Source organism: Gossypium hirsutum, chromosome A12 (assembly GCF_007990345.1).
Source record: "Gossypium hirsutum isolate 1008001.06 chromosome A12, Gossypium_hirsutum_v2.1, whole genome shotgun sequence".
In the NCBI taxonomy this organism is placed as follows: domain Eukaryota; kingdom Viridiplantae; phylum Streptophyta; class Magnoliopsida; order Malvales; family Malvaceae; genus Gossypium; species Gossypium hirsutum.
Genome location: NC_053435.1, coordinates 41,526,669 through 41,547,197, shown reverse-complemented (window position 1 = coordinate 41,547,197; position 20,529 = coordinate 41,526,669). Strand labels below are relative to the sequence as shown.

Below are 20,529 nucleotides of genomic sequence, written 5' to 3'. Positions count from 1 at the left end.
TTGTTAAATGTGCATGGTTATTTGAATGCTGTCCGGGCTAAGTCCCGAAGGCTTGTGCTAAGTGACAATATCCGGACTAAGATCCGAAGGCATTTGTGCGAGATACTAATTCCGGGCTAAGCCCGAAGGCATTTGTGCGAGATACTAATTCCGGGCTAAGCCCGAAGGCATTTGTGCGAGTTACTAAATCCGGGTTAAGTCCCGAAGGCATTTGTGCGAATTACTATAACCGGGCTATGTCCCGAAGGCATTTGAACGAGGAGCTATATCCGGTTAAATTTCGAAGGTACGTGATTTGGGAATGAATGAACTTGCTGTAAAATTCCAGTTAATCTCTCGAAACATCCCAACATTGAGGTATGTTTCGTATGTGCTTGAATTTAGTTGAGCCCTTACAAATAAGTATCCGCTCAGTTGATAAACGAGCTACCGGCCTTTGGCTGAGTTGATCTTTTGTGTATGTACATAAGGGTTGATAATGTGAAGCAAGTACGATATCGTAAATTTGTGCATATGAAATTATCCGTTTAGCTATATGAATGCTATACTTTTGTTGTGCTGGAATTCCTTGCTCAAAACTTACTAAGCATAAATTGCTTACTCCGTTTCATTGCTCCTCTGTTTTATAGATTTGGTTCTCCAGCTATCGGACTCGGGATCTTGAGGTCAAAGTCGCCCACACTATCAAAGCCCCTTTTTGGTACAATTTTGGTTGAACTTCGAAATGGCATGTATAGGACTACCCGTTTGTTGTGGGTCGTGGACCCTTTGGACTTGTATAAATTTTGGATAGCCATGCGAAAATGGCTTATATGTGTTTGAGTATAATGTTATAATCATTTGGTGTGGATATGCTTGACAAGGATTGGCCACGGGGATGGTTAATCACTTTCATAAATTGTGCTATTTATGCAAAAAGGGCTAGTTGAATCATGGAAACCATGAAATAGGTAAAGTCTACCTTAAAGGCAAATGCTGACAGCAGCAGTGATGTAGATTTGGAAAATCACTAAAAATAGTAGGAATGGAATTAAATAGTGAATAAATTATGTAAACAAACCTTGATGAATCTACTTTCATAGGAAAGTAACGAAACAATCATACGGATAGTATGTTAAGAGATATTCAGGTTCTCGTGAGACAGGGCCAGAACGGTTTCTGGATTCCCTGTTCCAACTTTGGAAATTAATTATAAATTAAACAGAGATAATTAGGAGTCATACCATATATGGATAGATTCCTCTCTGAGTTTAGTTTCTATAGAAGCAAACGGCATCAGTATTGGAGCCCTGTACAAGGAGATATCCAAGTCGTAATGCGCAAAGGTCAGGGTAGTCGATCCCTGTAACATGGGAGACTTTGACTAATAAACTGTACTAATTGGCCCGACCAAAAATTCTAGAAAAAAAATATGTAGATGGGCATATGAGTCTAGTTTCAGGGAAAAATCACGAAACTGATTTTCGAGTTGTGAAACTCAAGATATGATTTTTAAAGCGACTAGTACGCAGATTGGCAGTGCCTGGGAAATATTTTTATAAGGGGTTTAAAGTCTGTTAACACCTCGTGTTCGACTCCGGTGTCGGTCTCGGGTTCGGGGTGTTACATACTAAGCTTTATAGCTTACTTTGTTATCTTTTTTATATTTATAGTGATTTAGAGGCTCGCTCGGGTTGGAAGTTATCGGAGATCATATCACACTGTCCAGCTATAGTTTGGTACTAATAAGCTTTGTGATATTGGCTATATGGCATGTATAGGTTTTGTGGTTTTTTGTTGAGTATAGGTAATATTGGTGATTGATGCGTATATGCTTGATGTGTATTTAGCCATTAGATTTGGCCTGACAATGATGTAGGTTTGATAAGTATAGTTATGGTTACTTTGGTTGGTTGTTGGAAATGTTTTTGGCTATTTGAAATGGCATGATTAAGTTATGTGGTTTAAAGTATATATATATTCCCATGTGATATGGATTATTTTGGTAAGCTTAATGATGGTTTAAGATATTCAAATGGCCATTTGGTATGTGTTGTGTAGTAGTTTGAGATGTACTCGGTTTTGGTTTGGTTTTTGAATGTTGAATTGGTTAATAAAGTAGAGTGATATAGTATATGTTATATATGTAAATCTTGGCTTATGAATCTTGTTGATTAGTATGTGATTTAGTTAAGTAAATGATTGTGATATAAGCTTTGAATAGATTAGAATTGAAATGGTCTATAACATGATGATTTGAGATTGATTTGGCTATTTAAATGTGTATGGAAATGGTACCATTTTGCCTTAAAGTAGGTAAACTGAAATTGGGGTGGCAAATTGGCTTTGCAAATGGCCTATTTTTGTCCACACGGGCAGAGACACAGGTGTGTGTCTCAGCCGTGTGTGACATACAGTCTTGCTACACAGCCATGTGTCCTCTGGTGTTGAAATTAAATTAAAGTCAGTATGCTCCACACAGTCTTACACACGGGCGTGTGACTGGCCATGTTGTACAAGTCAGTATTCCCCCTAATTAGCACACGGCCTAGCACACGGACGTGTGACTTGACCATGTTGCATAAGTCAGTATTCCCTACAAGTTTGGCACAGCCAAGTACATGGCCTGGAACACAGGCGTGTATGGCCATTTCAAAGGGCACACGGGCCAGGCACACGAGCGTGTGGTCGGCTGTGTGACCCAAGTCAGTATGTATGCCCTATTTCCACACGACCTGGGACACGGGCGTGTCTGGAGTCGTGTGAGGGACACGGTCTGTTCACATGGGCGTGTGACCCTTGTATGTTTGAAATTTTTCTAAGTTTCCAAAAATTTTATATGTTATTGGTTTAGTCCCGAACCATTTCTATAGCATGTTTAAGGCCTTGTAGGCCCATATAAGGGATAATGTGATTATGTGAAATGATTTATGAGAATGAATGCTTTATGTTTGAGTTATGTATGTTATATATTGTGAATTGATCGGTAATACCTCGTAACCCTCTTTTGATAGTGAGTACGGGTAAGGGGTGTTACATTTATTGGTATCAGAGCTACGATTTAGTTGATTCTAGGACTAACGTAGCATATGTGAGTCTAGCTATACATGTCATATAGAACCTGTGATAGTGTTATTTCTCCCGAATTTGACGAAAATTATTTTAATTAGACAGATATGCTTTCCAACTGAGCTAATTTCGATAGTGTAGAAAGTGGTACTCAAATATTTGAGCGAAAATGTGTTTATGAGGAGTTGAAATTCATAGAGGTATGAATAAAGGCTCATAATATTATGTTATTGATAAATGTTATGTTATGTACATGTATATGTGAGAGTTAAATTTGAGGCTTTACGACCCTTACCCCCTTTATCAGTGTAGTGTTATAATGAAATCTGTAAGATTTAGATTGAATAAGTTCACAAGTGTTGAATTATAGAGTTCTATGATTGAAGGATTAATACTGTGGTCAGGTAAGAGAATGAGTCAACAATAAAGGCAGTACTAGAAGAGATATTGGATTATTTTGAAGGCTATTTCGATTATGCAAAGGCACTATTAAAGAAAAGTTAACTTCGATGAAACAAAATATTCAGGTATGATATCTAAATAATGTATTAACTGGAAGTTCTACTTAACTGATTTCTGTTAGTGATGGGATAAAGAGGAATCAATAATGACAAAATTAGAAAATGGAATAATGTTTGAATTGGAAAGATATCTGAGTATAGCAATATAGTCGGATAGCTTATAATGATCTTGTCTGGGTATTCTACGTGATCAATTATTCTCAGAGGTATATGTGGCTATTTATTTTCGAATGAAACTCTTATCGTATAAGAACACTAGCTAAACATACTGATAGACGAAAGCATTGTTGGTTTGTTTGGGTTATGATTGGTGTTGCTCTATCTTTCTCTAGTATTCTATTCCATTGTGTTAATGGACAAGTCAACGGTAAAATCCATGTGATGCTAGTATTTTGTTTCTATTGGTTATTGTTTTGTTGAATATACATGAAGATTATATTACTTTTGTCACAATTGATTTCAGTGCTTATGAGTGATGTTTTCTTCTGGAATTTCTCTCGGATATCATTGAGATCTTTATCATTCTATATGGGCTATAATTTTCGAAAATTCTGTATAGTTCCATACCTTGAGATTTCACTACCTCGGTTTTATTATGATTCTAAGTGATTATTTGCAAGAGATATTCATTTGACGGGGATGAATATATTTATTATGATTATAATTTCTAGTTTGATCATGGGAGTACAGTGGTATTGTCATCAGATTTATAGAGGTTATGTTTCTACATTTATTTTTATTGAAACTATATTTGATTTTTTATGTTCAAAATGCACTATTAACAGCTGCGATATTATCTATTTATATGGTTGAGATGTTGGTCTTACTCTGGCATTTTGATTTTTTTTTATTTAACGGAGGTAGCTTCAATATAATATAACGCTTCAATGATTAATAGTTGAGATAGTTTTATTATAAAATCCTTTCTAGTTTTCTTGAAAAGGGAATTAACATCGGCAAAAGCATAGACAAGAGAAGATCAAGTTCAAATCTGTATAATAGTTATCACTTTCAGGTAAATTTGGATATATGTCAATGAGTAAAGACGGAATGTTATGTCATAGTCGAATTATGCAGTTTTTTTAAGAAGATCTATGACTAGTATCCTAAAGAAATTGTAATAAGTTGTATGTCTAAAAAGAAAGGTTTTCTTCGAAAAGTTATTATTTGACAGTCAAGATCTATTAAGTTATTTAGTTTGATCAGGTTATTTGTTTCAAAGGTTAATTGAGTTATATGTGTTTGAGTTTATCCTTGGGTTTGGGAATAAATTTTGTGTGTTCACAAGTAAATAGATGAATAGTCTGAATGAAGAATTCATATTTTAGAAGACATGATATAGAATTATATCCATCGAAACAGTTTTGTTTGAGAAATATTATTGTAAATTAAAGTTGTTTCGATTGTTGAAGTTTTCATTTGTGCAAAGTTTAATTTGGTTTAATATATGTTAATAAAGTTATAAACAGTTGAAAACACTATAAACTGAAGCATCAGTTTTGGTTCAGCCTGAATTGGGTAAAGAGTTTATGATTTTCAATCATGCGTCATTGAATGGTTTGGAGAATGTTTTAGTACAAGAATGTACAGTGACGGCTTACACTTTCATACAGTTAAAGTTACATGAAAAGAGTTATTCGACGTGTGAATTAGAGATGGTTGACATTGTAATTGCATTGAATAGTTAGCGACATTAATTGTTTGGTGAGTAATATAACCATTGGATGACTGCAAGAATTTAAAATATTTGATGTTATAGAGAGATCTGAATTTGGGACAGCAAAGATAGCTTGAACTGTCGAAAGATTTTGAGTTAGTAATTGGTTATCTTCTTGGACACACAGTATAGTCACGAATATTTTAAGCAAGAAATCTTTGTGTGCTTTACAAGCGATGAATACGCGATTGATCTTATCAGATAATGGATAGATATTAGTTGAGTTAAAAGCTAAATTGATGTTTATCCCTCTATTTTGTGAATATCAGAAATGTATCAATGAATTGAAAGTTAAAAGAGTTCAACGTGGATTGACTTCTGATTTTGAGTTTCAGATTGGAACTGATGATTATTTGTTGTTTCGAGACAGAGTTCGTGTACCAAGAAATCCAGAGATTATACAACAATTGTTATATCTAGCTTACAGTGGTAATTATCTATCCATTCGGGGAATTCTAAGATGTATAATAATCTGAGACAATTTTACTGGTGAATGAGTCTAAAACATGATACTTCTGACTTGTATCCAAATATCTGATTTATCAATAGGTTAAAGTTGATTATCAAGTACCTTCGAGACTGTTACAGTCTGTGCTATTATCTGAGTGGAGATGAAATAAAATTTCGTTGGATTTTGTAAAAGGAAGATGTTATCTGAACTATTGTTGATTGTTGCAGAAGTTAGTTTATTTTATCTCAATATGTATAATTTCTTTCTTGATAGGCTAGCTAAGTTATACATTTCTGAAATTGTCAAAATTTTACATAGTGCCAGTCTCCATTATTTTGGATAAAGATCTGAGGGTTATATTGTGTTTCTAAAGAAAACTACTGTAAATTTTGGGTATGAGGTTGCATTGTAACACAACATTTCATTCTCCAACTGATGGATAATATGGGAAAGTGATGCAAATTCTCGAGATACGATTTGCTACTGTATCTTAATATGTGAAAGAAATTAGGAAAGGCAATTAATATTGGTTGAATTTGAGCATATTAATAGTTATCATATGAGTATAAAGATGACATTGTATAAAATATTGTATGATTACAATTGCCGAACTCAGTTGTTATGGGATAGAGCTTTGTGAGAAAAAGATTCATGAGATTTATTTCAACAGAGAAATTGAAGAGATAGTGAAAGTAATTCGTAACAGTTAGAAAGCAGTTTTAGATTGAAAGAAAACATATGCAGACTTGATACGTAAAAGCATTGAATTTTAGTTAATGAACTGAGTGTTTATGAAAGCATTGTTGTGAGAATAGAAATTTTCAAATTAGCTATAAGAGAAGCTGAGTTTGTGATTCATCGTGCCGTATGAGATTATTGAGAAAATAAAGCCAGTGGCTTATTCAACTTATATTACTGTTAGAACTTGAGAAGATCCATAATATGTTTCTTATATCTATGATGCGATGATTCAAATAAGACTCTTTGTTTATAATATCTTTTTCAGAAGATGAAATTCAGCTTGATATGACGTATAGCGAAGGATAGATCAAAATCTTAACTCATGAGATTAAAGAGTTGAGAACTCCGAGGCTATATGAGAAACTGATAAGGTTATAATAAAGCAAATCTCCATTTTATTCTCTGGTGAGATTTTCGGGGACGAAAATCTCTAAGGGGGAGAGTTGTAACAGTCCATTCTTGGGTCAAATCAGAATAGTGGTTTTGGGACCACAAATTCGAGGTCAAAATATTTATTTTATTATTTTAATAAAGTTTACAGCATGATAGAATTATTACGTGAAAGTTTCGTAAATAAATTTTACCGTTTAAATGCTTAATTAGGTAAAAAGGACTAAATCACGTAAAGTGTAAAATTTGAGTTCTATAAGAAAAAGGTGTCTAATTCCTATGGTTTTTAAATATGTTGGCCTTAAGTGGTAATTCTTCCATTTATAAAGATAGTGGACAATTATGGGCACTTTATCAAGTGAATTTGATGTTGTTATTAATGGATAAATATGTAATTCATTAATTTGGTATAATAAAATAATGGAAACAAAGATATCATCTTTGTTACTTTTTATCTTCCACCGAATATTGAGGTGAAAAACCATGGAAGAAAGCTTGCTAGGGTTCAGCCATGTTGATGCTCAATTGAAGGTCTGTTTTTGCTCTGTTTTTAATGATTTTTACGTTTTTAAAGATCGTTGTTTCGTATTCTAGCTAGCGTGTACCTTAGATTTTGAAATTTTTAAAGGTTTAACAAGTTTCCATTGTTGAATGCTTGAGTAATTTGATGAATTATGACAGATTATGAAAGTTTGTTAATAGTTAAACTCGTTTTGTAAAGTGATTTTTGACAAAAATGTCAAAAAGGGATTAAATTGTGAAAAGTCCAAATTGAGTGGTTGCAATGTGAAATAAATGAAATATGTGGGCTACTAGGGACACTAGTGAAATTCGGCTATGGTGAAATTGGATTAAATTGCTTGAATTTTTATTTTTGTGAAATAAGGACTAAATTGTAAAAGTTACGAAATAGTGGGGAAAAAATGTGATTTTACCAAAATGTGTAAATTGTGCTATTGAATGAAATGATGATTAAATAAGTAAATTTTGATATTATATAGATTGAGATAAACGAGATTTGGATCTAGAACGGCGGAAAACAAAGTATAAAATTAGTTGACTTAATTCGTCATTACAGAGAATGAGGTAAGTTCGTATGTTATAATTTCATTACGAATGTATTTTATATGCTTTGATATATCATGAATTGTGATAATGTGATTACGGATGAGTTTGAGAATGATTCGATGATGATCTAACAAGCATAAAATCCTGGTTGAAACTTAGGAATAGTTTAGGATGCTAGTGACATGTCATTAGGTTATTGTGTTGGCTTCGAGCCATGATATCGGCACTTCGGGTGTGAGTGATACCTTGATTTAGCTACGAGCCATGGTATAGGTACTCTGGGATAAGTTACCTTGATTTGGCTTTGGGCCATGGTATAGTTACTTATCGATTAAAATCTCTGAGTATCTGACTTCTATTCCGAATGGTTCAACCGGTAAATGAAAGACGAGAAAGTATACGAGGTTGGTACTAGTTGGTATAGGTATGTGTATAATCCGTTCTAGCTTTGAATTGAAAGATTGATGATGAATGTATATAGTTTTATGAATGAGCACTTGAAAGGTTTGATTGTTAAGGAAAGTTACATATCTTTGTATTGAAATTATTGGATTATATTTATGTGATTACATTGAGTTTATTCATACAAACTTAGTAAGCTTTTTAGCTTACTTTCTTATCTTTTTTTATTTATAATGATTCGGAGGCTCACTCAGGTTGGAAGTCATCGGAGATCATATCACACTATCCAACTATGTTAAGACAGGAGTTTCGTAAAAAATAGAAAAGCCCTTTTTTTATCAGATTTGAACCGACGACTTACACCTATTTCTTAAGGCGTTTAAAGAGCGCGACTCTTTGGTACTTATAAGCTTTGTGATCTTGGCTATATGGCATGTATAGGTTTTGTGGTTATTTGTTGAGTATTGATGCATATATGCTTGATATGTATTTAGCCATGAGATTTGGCTTGATAATTATTTAAGGTTTGATAAGTATAGTTATAGTTACTTTGGATTGGTTGTTGGAAGTGTTTTTGGCCATTTGAAATGGCATGATTAAGTTATGTGGTTTAAAGTATATATATATTCCCATGTGATATGGATTATTTTGGTAAGCTTAATGATGGTTTAATATATTCAAATGGCTATTTGGTATGTGTTCTGTAGTAGTTTGAGATGTACTCGGTTTTGGTTTGGTTTTTGAATGTTGAATTGGTTAATAAAGTAGATTGATATAGTATATGTTATATATGTGAATCTTGGCTTATGAATCTTGTTGATTTGTATGTGATTTAGTTAAGTAAATGATTGTAATATAAGCTTTGAATAGATTGGAATTGAAATAGTCTATAACGTGATGATTTGAGATTGATTTGGCTGTTTAAATGTGTATGGAAATGGTACCATTTTGTCTTATATAGGTACATTGAAATTGGGGTGGCAAATTGGCTTTGCAAATGGCCTATTTTTGTCCACACGGGCAAAGACACGGGCGTCTATCTCAGCCATGTGTGACACACGGTCATGCTACACGCCGTGTGTCCCCTAGTGTTGAAATTAAATTGAAGTCAGTATGCTCCACATAGTCTCACACACTGGCATGTGACTGGCCGTGTGGTACAAGTCAGTATACCCCCTAATTAGCACACGGCCTAGAACATGGGCGTGTGACTTGGCCGTGTTGCATAAGTCAGTATACCCTACAGGTTTGGCACAGCCTAGTAAATGGCTTGGCACATGAGCGTGTGTGGCCATTTTGAAGGGCAACGAGTTAGACACGCGGGCGTGTGGTCGGCCATGTAACCCAAGTTGGTTTGTATGCCCTATTTTTACACGGCCTGAGACACGAGCGTGTTTGGAGCCGTGTGAGGCACACGGTCAGTTCACACAAGCGTGTGACCCTTGTTTGTTTGAAATTTTTCTAAGTTTCTAAAAATTTTATATGTTATGGTTTAGTCCCGAACCATTTCTAAAGCATGTTTAAGGCCTCGTAAGACCATATAACGGACAATGTGATTATGTGAAATGATTTATGAGATGAATGCTTTAAGTTTGATTTATGTATGTTATATATTGTGAATTGATCAGTAATACCTTGTAACCCTATTCTGGTAGTGAATACAGGTAAGGGGTGTTACAGGAGTGGAGATATATATGTTTCCCGAGTAGACCGAGGTTCGACATTTTTTGCAAACTCTTATTTATACTCTCTATTTTAGTGTGTCTCGGTTGGACTAGCTCTTCGGAGCCATTGGTGTGTTTTGGATGGATTAGCTCTTATGAACATCTAATGTGCTTTAGATGGATTAGCTCTTATGAGCATATGGTGTGTTTTGGTTGGAATATTGATGTACTCTTTTCTGTAAGTCGTTCATCAAATTGTAAACCTCGGTAAGTTAGATTTTTGATGGTTTGTTCATGTACTTAAGTTTTGATTGAATTTTACAATTCACCAGTGAGATTGTGGATGATAGTGAACACATATGATTGTATTATTATAATTTGATTTGTTGTACTTACTTCAGTAAGATTTATTGTTTTTGTATGTCGAACTTACTAAGCTTAAATGAGCTTGCTTATGTTATTTTCTATCCTTGTAGATGTGTTGAAGGTTGGACAGTCAGATCAGCACTCAAGTCACACTATACTCTCGTTTTCGGTAGTTTTTGGAACGTTCATTTTGGATTATATGGCATGTAATAGGCTTGTATGTCATTACTATTGTTTAGGATATGTAAAATGTTAAGTATGATCGTAAGTGCAAATAATCAACTTATATGATATATGAGAATGAGGTAAGATGTTTTAATGCAAATATTTATGATATGTGTTAATGTAATATTGTGATTAAGGTGCCTATGAGAGAAACATTGGTGAGGTGTTAGACTTTGTGAATTGATAAGTTATGGTTGATGATTCATTTTGATGTATAATTATATATATATACTTGCAGTATCAATGAGGATACATTAGTTAGGCACTTAGGATGGTTGATTTAGCATGTTTTTAGCTTGTTTAATGGCACTTTGAATAGGTCTTTTGGTTGGTAAATGGATTACTTAGAGTCAAAGTAAGTTTGAATTGGTAAACTTGTTGTTTAAGGTTTATTTTGGGTCCATACGACCTGAGAGACAGGCGTGTGACTCAACCGTGTGAGACACACGGCTTGGTGACATGGCTGTGTGTCATCTAATGAGTTCTTTAGGGTGCAAGTTAGTGAGTTACACGGCCTAACATACGGCTTGACACACGGGCATGTGGGGCAACTCAGAAAGTTACACAGGTGTGGAGATAGGTTGGGACATGGCCGTGCGTCCCTAGTTTGATTGTTACACGGCCTGATACACGTGCGTGTGTCTCAACCGTGTGACCCCTATTTCATAAATTTTGCATCTTTTTCCTAAACTTTCTAAAATGTTTCAAATTGGTCCCAAATTATTTCTAGGTTATTTTTAGAGCCTCGAAAGCTCGATTTAGGAAAGTTTTGCATGAGTATGAATGGTTTATGATATGATTATTATGCTGATTGATCAAATGTTTATATGTTTTTTATTTTTCTTTAATACTCTGTAACCCTAATCTAGCGACAGAAACAGGTTAGAGGTGTTACATTTAGTGATATCAGAGTTACGATTTAGTTGATTCTTAGACTGAATGTAGCATGTTAAATGTCTAGAATTACATGCCATATAACCTGTGATAGTGTGACGTGTTTGATCTGATCTAACCTTTGTTTTTCTTATAGATTGTAAAGATGCTAGATGGATTTGATCATGCTGACAATGATGATGTTAATAGTAATATACCAACCTCATATCAAGCGATGAATAGTAATATCCTGATTCCACAAGTACAAGAACATGAACTTAAAAACATGTTCTTTGGGTTTATGAACCAGTAGTTTAGTGAGTTTATGCAAATTAATACTTTGACTCAATGACCTCCACCCCCTATTATACCTCTTGTTGCACCTCCACCTCCTCCTATGACTAAATCTAGTCGACGAATTCCGATAGAAAAGCTTAGGAAGTGTGGTGCCAAAGAATTTCGAGGTAGATTAGAAGATGATCTAGTTAAAGCTAAGTATTGACTTTAGAACATCTTGTGGGTTTTCGAAAAAATGGCCAGCCCTCCCAATGATTTTCTTAGATGTGTCATTTCATTGCTAAAAGAAGAAACGTACAATTGGCGGACTATATTGGTACCTGTGGTTCTGAGAGAGAAAATTTTTTGGGATTTATTTTAGATCGAGTTTAAAAAGAAGTATGTCAGGAAACAGTATCTGGACAAGAAAAAGAGGAAATTTCTTGAGTTACGAAAAGGAAATAATTCAGTGGCTAATTACATGAAAAAGTTTGTATATCTCAGTAAATATGCTCGAGAAATTGTGTCTATTGAATAAGAGATGTGTATCCGATTTGAAGATGGTCTAAATGATAAAATCAAAATGATGATTGCAGGTAATGAAATTCGAGAATTTGTTGTCTTATCTGATCGTGCACAGAAAATGGAGGAAGTGTACAACCACAAGATACAAAAGGATAGACGGATTCGAGAGTTTAACAAGAGAAGTTCTTCTAAGTTATTTTCTACCACCAGAAAAAAGGCTAGAGAAGACATTAGCCAAGCTACTTCAATGTCTGAGCATCCGAACAAAAATAAATCGATTCAAGATGATTTTAAAACTCCTACAAAACTAGTTGATAGTGTGGGAAGTGTATGGAATGCTCCGAAGCCCAGTTGTAAACATTATGGAAAATTTCATCCTGGCAAATGCAAAGCTAAGTTGGGAGCTTGTTATAGATGTGGGTCGACTGATCACTTCCTCTAAAATTGTCCTAAATAGGTAAAAGAAAATGAAGAATAGAATGAAAAGCAAATTTCCATAGCTCGGAAAGGTGGACATCTGGGTCAAAACAATACTGGTAGGACTACTCGTACGGGAGCAAAAGACACCGTTGTTCAGTCAGAGGCTAAATGTAACACCCCTTACCTGCATTCAATGCTGGAACAGGGTACGAGGCATTACCGAACTTATCACACAAATAACCATACAATTTCGAGTCATGAATTTGCGTCCAAATTAAAACCCTTTAATCATAAAATCCCTGATACGAGCCTACGAGGCTCAAAACGTGCATTGGAAGTGATTCGGGACTAAACCAGGAACCTTAGAAAATTTTATAAAACTTAGAAAATTTTCCACTAAACAAGGGTCACATGCCCGTGTGGATGTGGGACACACCCGTGTGGGCAGGCCGTGTGGCTACACATGCCCGTGTCCCGACCCTGTGTAACTCACTGACTTGTAACCCATGAACAAATTGAGATCACACGGCCAAGTCACACGCCCGTGTGCTAAGCCGTATGAAAAATTAACTTTCATGAAATAGGTGCGGGCTTCACACGACCAGGGCACACGCCTGTGTTTGAGGTCGTGTCGTCCACACAGTTGAGACACACGCTAGTGTCTTTGCCTGTGTACTCAATTTTGAGCATTTTGTTTCTAAAAATTAAGGTGTAGGGGACACACGGTCGGAACACACGCCCATAGGGCAGACCGTGTGTCACGCCTGTGTGTCTACCCGTGTGGATAAAAATAAGGCTATTTACCAAGCCATTTTGCCATCCAAGCATATACATACAACCAAACATCAACAACCAAGACATCAACTCATCATTCATGAAAGGCATCATTTCTTATAACCAATAGTGGCTCATTTCCATTGGCCTTATACAAAATGAACTTCTAACCAATATAAGCAACAACATTTGGCCAAATCAATTATGACACATAACAAAATGTCCAAGTCCCCTATTCATGCCATAACTCAAAATGTTGAATTCATTGGTACCAAAATAATAGTTGATAGTGTAAATGGATTTCCGACGATCTCTGGACCTGAGCTATCTTGGTTTCACTATAAGACAAGGGAAAGAAAGGGGAGTAAGCTATATAGCTTAGTAAGTTCATATGCAAATAATATGCATCTTAACAACACCTTAATCATGCAATTTATATAAAGTGAGATAACATAAATGTTACTAAAATCTCATAGTCATAACTTGCTCAGTCACAACCTTACCAAGAGTTCATCACCCATCGAGTTTATTACTTATGAGTTCTATGTGCATACCTTTACCAACTCATATCCTTTCACATATTTGACATTCCTGTTGAACACTTGGAATATTATCGGATACTCAGAAAATCTTTCACGTAAGTGCCACATATGTGGTCAAAGCTGCCTCATATCTCATAACACATATAGGCTCACTCTCGAGCTATTCACAGGCCTGCTCACAAAAGCTGCCAGTCAGGACATAACTATACAGTGCCACTCACACAAGCTATCAGGTAACCACAACATATGCCGAAATACCTAGCCACCCGGATCACATAAACATATATACACCTGGGGTTCCTAGTGATATGTCACTCGTATCCTATTCTATTCCTAAGGTTCAACCGGGATTTCTTGCTTGTCAAAATTTTGTCGAATATGTCCAAAGAGTCTATCACACAATTCATGCAGTAATAAAGCATTTAAAACATAAATATAACATTGCATTAATTACATATGAACTTACCTCGGTACAAAAATAGTAGATTTGGATCTAATCATCAAACACTTTGTTTTTCTCTCGTTCTAGGTCCAAACCTCATTTTTCTTGATCTATAATAACAAATTTAACTCATTAAATACTCACATTATTCAATTTAGCCTAAAAATCATATTATGAAAAATTACATTTTTTCCCCTAATGTTTCACATTTTTACAATTTAGTTTCTAAGCTCATAAAATGAAATGTATTCAATGTCTTCAAAACCCAAGCCTAGCCGAACCATTTTCATACATACCAGGCCACATTTTACATTTAATCACATTTTTAGCATTCATTTTATAACTTTTACAAATAAGTCATTTTTTACATTTTTATCGAAAATCACTTAGCAAAAGTTGTTTATCTAACACCAAACATGCATTTACTAGCATTAGACATCAAAATACACAAATATCTAACATAGGAAAAATTTTAAACTTCATCTTTCTTTGAAATTGTTCATTCAAGTAGCTAGATTAGGTTACAAGGATCTCAAAAACATGAAAATCATTAAAAACAGGGCTAGAACAGACTTACAATCGAGCTTGAAAGCTTGGCAAACCCTAACTGTGTCTTCTCTTGTGATTTTCAACCATGGGAGGATGAAATTGAGAAGATGACATCTTTTATTTGTTAAATTTTGTCTTTATTAGCCAAATGACCAAAATGCCCTTAATGCCAAACTTTGAAATTTCACCCTACCATGTCCATTTTTGTCCAACTAAAGTAAAATGGTCTAATTACCATTTAAGGACCTCTAATTTAAAATTTCATAGCAATTAGACACCTCTAGCTTCTAGAACATACATTCTACACATATTACAATTTAATCCTCTTAGTCAAATTGGACACCTTATCAATAAAATTTCTTCACGAAATTTTCACACAATCATTCAACCATACTGTAGACCTTAAAAAATATCACAATAAATATTTCTACTTCAGATTCGTGGTCCCAAAATCACAATTCTATTTGACACTAAAACAGGCTGTTACAACTCTCCCCCCAAGGGATTTTCGTCCCCAAAAATCTTACCAAGAAATAGGTTTGGGCACTGTTTTCTCATAACTTCCTCAAGTTCCCACTTAGCCTCCTCAGGTTCCCACATAGCCTCTTCGACCCCATGTCGTTGCCACAAAACTTTCACTAGGGCTATGCTTTTATTTCTCAACTGTTTAACTTTTCGAGCCAAAATCTTGATCAGTTCTTCACCATAAGTCATATCAGGTCTAATCTCAACTTTTGTTGGTGAAACCACATGTGAAGGATCAGAAGATATCGTCACAACGTCAACACATGAAACACATTATGAATCCTTTCCAACTCTATCAGCAAACCTAATCGATATGCCACCGGCCCTATTCTTTCAATAATCTCATACGGCCCAATGAAACGTGGACTTAACTTGCCTTTACGGCCAAATCTCAGAATCTTCTTCCACGGAGATACTTTCAGAAATACCTTATCACAGACTTGAAATTCAATTTCTTTTCGTTTCAAATCAGCATACGATTTCTGTTTATCCAAAGTGGCTTTCAAACAATCTTGAATTACTTTCACTTTCTCTTTGGTTTCTCTAACCAAATCAACCCTATGAATCTATCTCTCACTGAAAACTGTTGTTATAAGCATATCTTCGAGAATCTGTATCGTTCTTTCAGATTGACCGTCGATTTGCGGATGAAATATAGTATTAAAGTTCAACTTTGTACCCAAAGCTTCTTACAACTTCTTCCAAAATTGTAAAGTAAATCTCGGATCTCTATCCAATATAATTGAAATAGGCACTCTGTGCAATCTCACAATTTCAGCAATGTACAATTCAACTAGCTTATCAAGTGAGTAGTCGATACGTACCAGAATAAAATGAGCTGATTTTGTCAATCTGTCAACAACAACCCAGAAGGCATCTTTCTTTTTCGGAGTCAAAGGCAAACCCGTTACGAAGTCCATCGTAATCATATCCCATTTCCATTCGGGTACAATCACTAGGTGAAGTAGACCCAAAAACACTTGGTGTTTAGCTTTTACTTGTTGATAAATCAAACATTTTGATACAAATTTAGAGATATCTCATTTCATACCTGACCACCAATACAATTTCTTCAAACGTACTACCCAGATGAATTGATAAACAACCACTGTGTGCTTCATGTAAAATTTTTTGAATAAGTTCATCATTTTTCAGTACACATACTCTATCTCAGAACATTAAACAATCATCCAAACTGATCCAAAAGTCTGAATCACTACCCAATTCACACTGAGCTCTTTTGGCTTGCAATTCACTCTCATTTTTCTAAACTACACAAATTTTCTGAATAAATGTCGGTCTAGCTCTCGTCTTAGCCAAAATTGAATCATCATTAGACAAAGTCAGCTTTGTATTCATAGCTCTCAAAGCAAACAAGGACATTCTGCTCAAGGCACCTGCGACTACATTCGCCTTTCCCGGATCATAGTCAATTACTAATTCATAATCTTTCAGTAACTCGAGCCATCTCTGTTGTCACAAGTTCAGATCTTTCTGAGTCATTAAATATTTTAAACTCTTATGATCAGTAAAAATATGGCATTCCTCACCGTACAAATGATGACGCCAAATTTTTAAAGCAAAAACAACAACAGCCAATTCCAAATCGTGCGTCGAATAATTTTTTCTCGTGTGGTTTCAACTATCTCGAGGCATAAGCTATCACTTTTCCTTCTTGCATCAATACACAACCCAAACCATTCAATGAAGCATCACTATAAATTACAAATTCTTTTTTTGATTCAGGCTGCACTAAAACTAGCGCTTCAGTCAATAATGCTTTCAATTTCTCAAAACTTTGCTGACATTTTTTGGACCATTGAAATTTAAAATCTTTTTGCAACAACTTGGTCATAAGAGTAGCAATCATTGAAAATCCTTTGACAAAACGTCAGTAATAAATGGCTAAACCCAAAAAGCTTCTAACTTTCGATACATTCCTTGGTGGTTTCCACTCAACAATTACTAAAATCTTACTTGGATCAACCCGAATACCATCAACTAAAACGATATGTCCCAAAAATCCAACTTCTCAAAGCCAAAACTTACTTTTACTGAAATTAGCAAACAATTTCTTACCTCTCAAGGTCTGCAATACAATTCTTAAATGCCCAGCATGCTCGGACTCATCTCAAAAATTAATCAAAATATCATTGATGAACATAACCACAAACTTATGTATACGGTCGGAAGATCCAATTCATCAAATCCATAAATACGGAAGAGGTATTAGTTAATCGAAAAGGCATAACAAGAAATTCATAATGCCCATACCTTGTCCTGAAAGTGATTTTCGGCACATTTGACTTTTTAACTCTCAACAAATAGTAACCCAATCTCAAATCAATTTTCGAGAAAATTGTTGCTCCTTTTAACTGATTAAAGAAGTCATCAATCCTCGTTATAGGATACTTGTTCTTAATGGTAACCTTGTTGAGTTGTCAGTAATTAATATAAAGTCTCATAGATCTATCTTTCTTCTTTACAAATTGATAAACCATAATTTATACATATTTCTATCCCATGCTTAGCACATTTTATGGATGATTTTTCCTTAAAATTAGTGAATTCGATGCTCCTAATGCCTTAATTTCATGTTTTATACTTAGTTGAGCATAGGAGAGTGAAAGTAACGAGAAACGGGCCAAAAACAGAGAAAAAGGGCCAACGTACAAAATCAACACGGCCTGGACCTCCTCACACGGGCAGACCACACGGCCGTGTCAATTTGGAAAAATCGTAGCACGCCTCACACGGGTGGACCACACGCCCGTGCTTATTTAACAGGCTTGACCACGACCTGAAGTAATTGCACACGGGCGTGTCCCTGCTGAGCCCAAGTTTAGTCCAATTCGGAAAAGGCCAATTTTGAGTGTTCTTAGGCATTCCAAAGCCTATAAATACACCCTAAAAGAGGAGGAAAGAGGACACATAGAAAGGGAAGCAGGGAACTGCTCAAGGAAAGCCGATTGATCCATCTCAGAAGCCGGATTGATCATCAAGACTGAAGATCTCCCCTTAATTTCCCTTCAGGAGTTTTAGGTTGTTCTTTATGTTTTGTATTCATTATTCTTCAGAGATGTTTACCTTTTTAGTTATGAACTAAAACCCCTAAATACCTAAGGGAAATGAAACCTAAGATAGATCTTGTTATTATTATCTGAATTGTATGATAAATATTTGACTTGTTCTTAATTATGTGTTCTTAATTCTTGTTTTGATATTCCAGGATATTGATTCAAGTTAAGCTCTTATTCAGAGGAGGAATAGACCCTGTCTAATAGTACATTTGTCATAATTAAGCGGAGTTGGTTGCGCACCTAGAGATAGAGTGACAAGATTTTACCGGATTAGGGTGAAACCTAATAAGGGGATTCATAGATAGAGTTAATGCAACCCTAGGGAGTTAATTAGAAAGAGATTTCAATTATTCAACCTAGGGTTAGATGTTGTTAGTCTCAGGAGGGATAATAATATAACTTAGGGATTTCTACGGATCAAGTCAAATGAATAAATCGTCCGATTCAGAGTCAAATAACAAGTGAAGTCTAGGTGGATTTTTCCTTAGGTATTGTCTTAATTCAATCGTTTTTTCCAAAAGTAATTCCCGAATTCTACTTTCTGTGATTTCTTAGTTTAGTTAATTAGTTAGCTGAAACAAACCCCATTATTCTTAGGCTACGTAATAAAAAGAAAGTTAATACCAGTACTTTTAGTTCCTTTGGGTTCGATAATCCGGTCTTGCTAAAGCTATACTACTGTTCGATAGGTACACTTGCCTTCATCGTGATAATAGTTAGTTTCAAGAACGATTCATTATAAATATTTAAAACCTATCACGAATATCACGTACCAAGTTTTTGGCGCCGTTGCCGGGGAACTAAGATATTAGGAAGACTCGATTTTTATTACTTTAGCCATTTACTTTTACTGCAATTTAAATTTTATTCTAATTTTTATTACTAATTCTTTCTTTTCCCTTTTTCTGGCAAGTTCTTATAGTTTATGACTAGAAGAAACTCGTTAGGACCATTACTTTTTGACAGTGAGATCGATTGCATAGTTCTCAAAAACCAAAGAGAAATAAGGTGAAGCTTAAGATATACAGAGAACGAGCAAGAGGACGATATTCAAACCACAACCAAGGAGATGACTGAAAACCAAGAAAATTCGCTGCCTCCTGCGATTGTTGTTAATCAGAATCTTGCTCCGCGCACTATGTATGATTATGCTAAACCTAATATAATAGGAACTGAGTCAAGTATAGTTAGACCTGCTATTGCTGCAAATAATTTTGAACTGAAACTTTTGAACTGAAACCTAACACAATTCAAATGATACAACAGTTTGTTCAGTTTGATGGTTTACAGGACGAGGATCCCAACGCTCACTTGGCAAATTTCCTAGAATTTTACGATACATTTAAAATCAATGGCGTTTTTGATGATGCCATACGTCTTCGGTTGTTTCCCTTTTCATTAAGGAATAAGGCTAAATAGTGGTTGAACTCGTTACCACGAGGGTTAATCACTACTTGGGAACAAATGACCGAAAAATTTTATTAAAATATTTTCCACCGACTAAAATAGCCAAATTACGTAATGATATCTCTTCTTTTGTGCAGATGGATTTAGAAACACTCTACGATGCATGGGAGAGATACAAGGACCTTTTGAGAAGGTGCCCTCACTATGGGTTACCACTTTGGCTACAAGTTCAAACGTTCCATAATGGCCTGAATCCTTTGACTCGGCAGATGATTGATGCAGCCGCTAGAGGAACTATCAATAATAAGATACTTGAGGCAGCTTACGAATTTATTGAAGAGATGTCACTGAATAACTATCAGTGGCAAGTTATGAGAACAAAGTCGACGAAAGCAACCGGTGTCTTCAACCTCGACGCAGTTACTATTATATCTAACCAAGTGGAACTCTTAAATAAAAAGATTGATGGTTTGTGTGGTTCTACTCAGGTACATCCAGTGATGAGGTGTGATTCGAATGGAGG

The 20,529-nt window shown here is 35.1% G+C and overlaps 1 non-coding gene across 1 annotated transcript; it reads right to left on the bottom strand.

Moving 5' to 3' along the window:
* Nucleotides 1-20,110: 20,110 nt before the first annotated feature.
* LOC121211994 (small nucleolar RNA R71) lies at nucleotides 20,111-20,217 on the bottom strand. The gene has a single exon (XR_005907207.1). It is a non-coding gene; the product is annotated as a small nucleolar RNA R71 (small nucleolar RNA).
* Nucleotides 20,218-20,529: the final 312 nt, after the last annotated feature.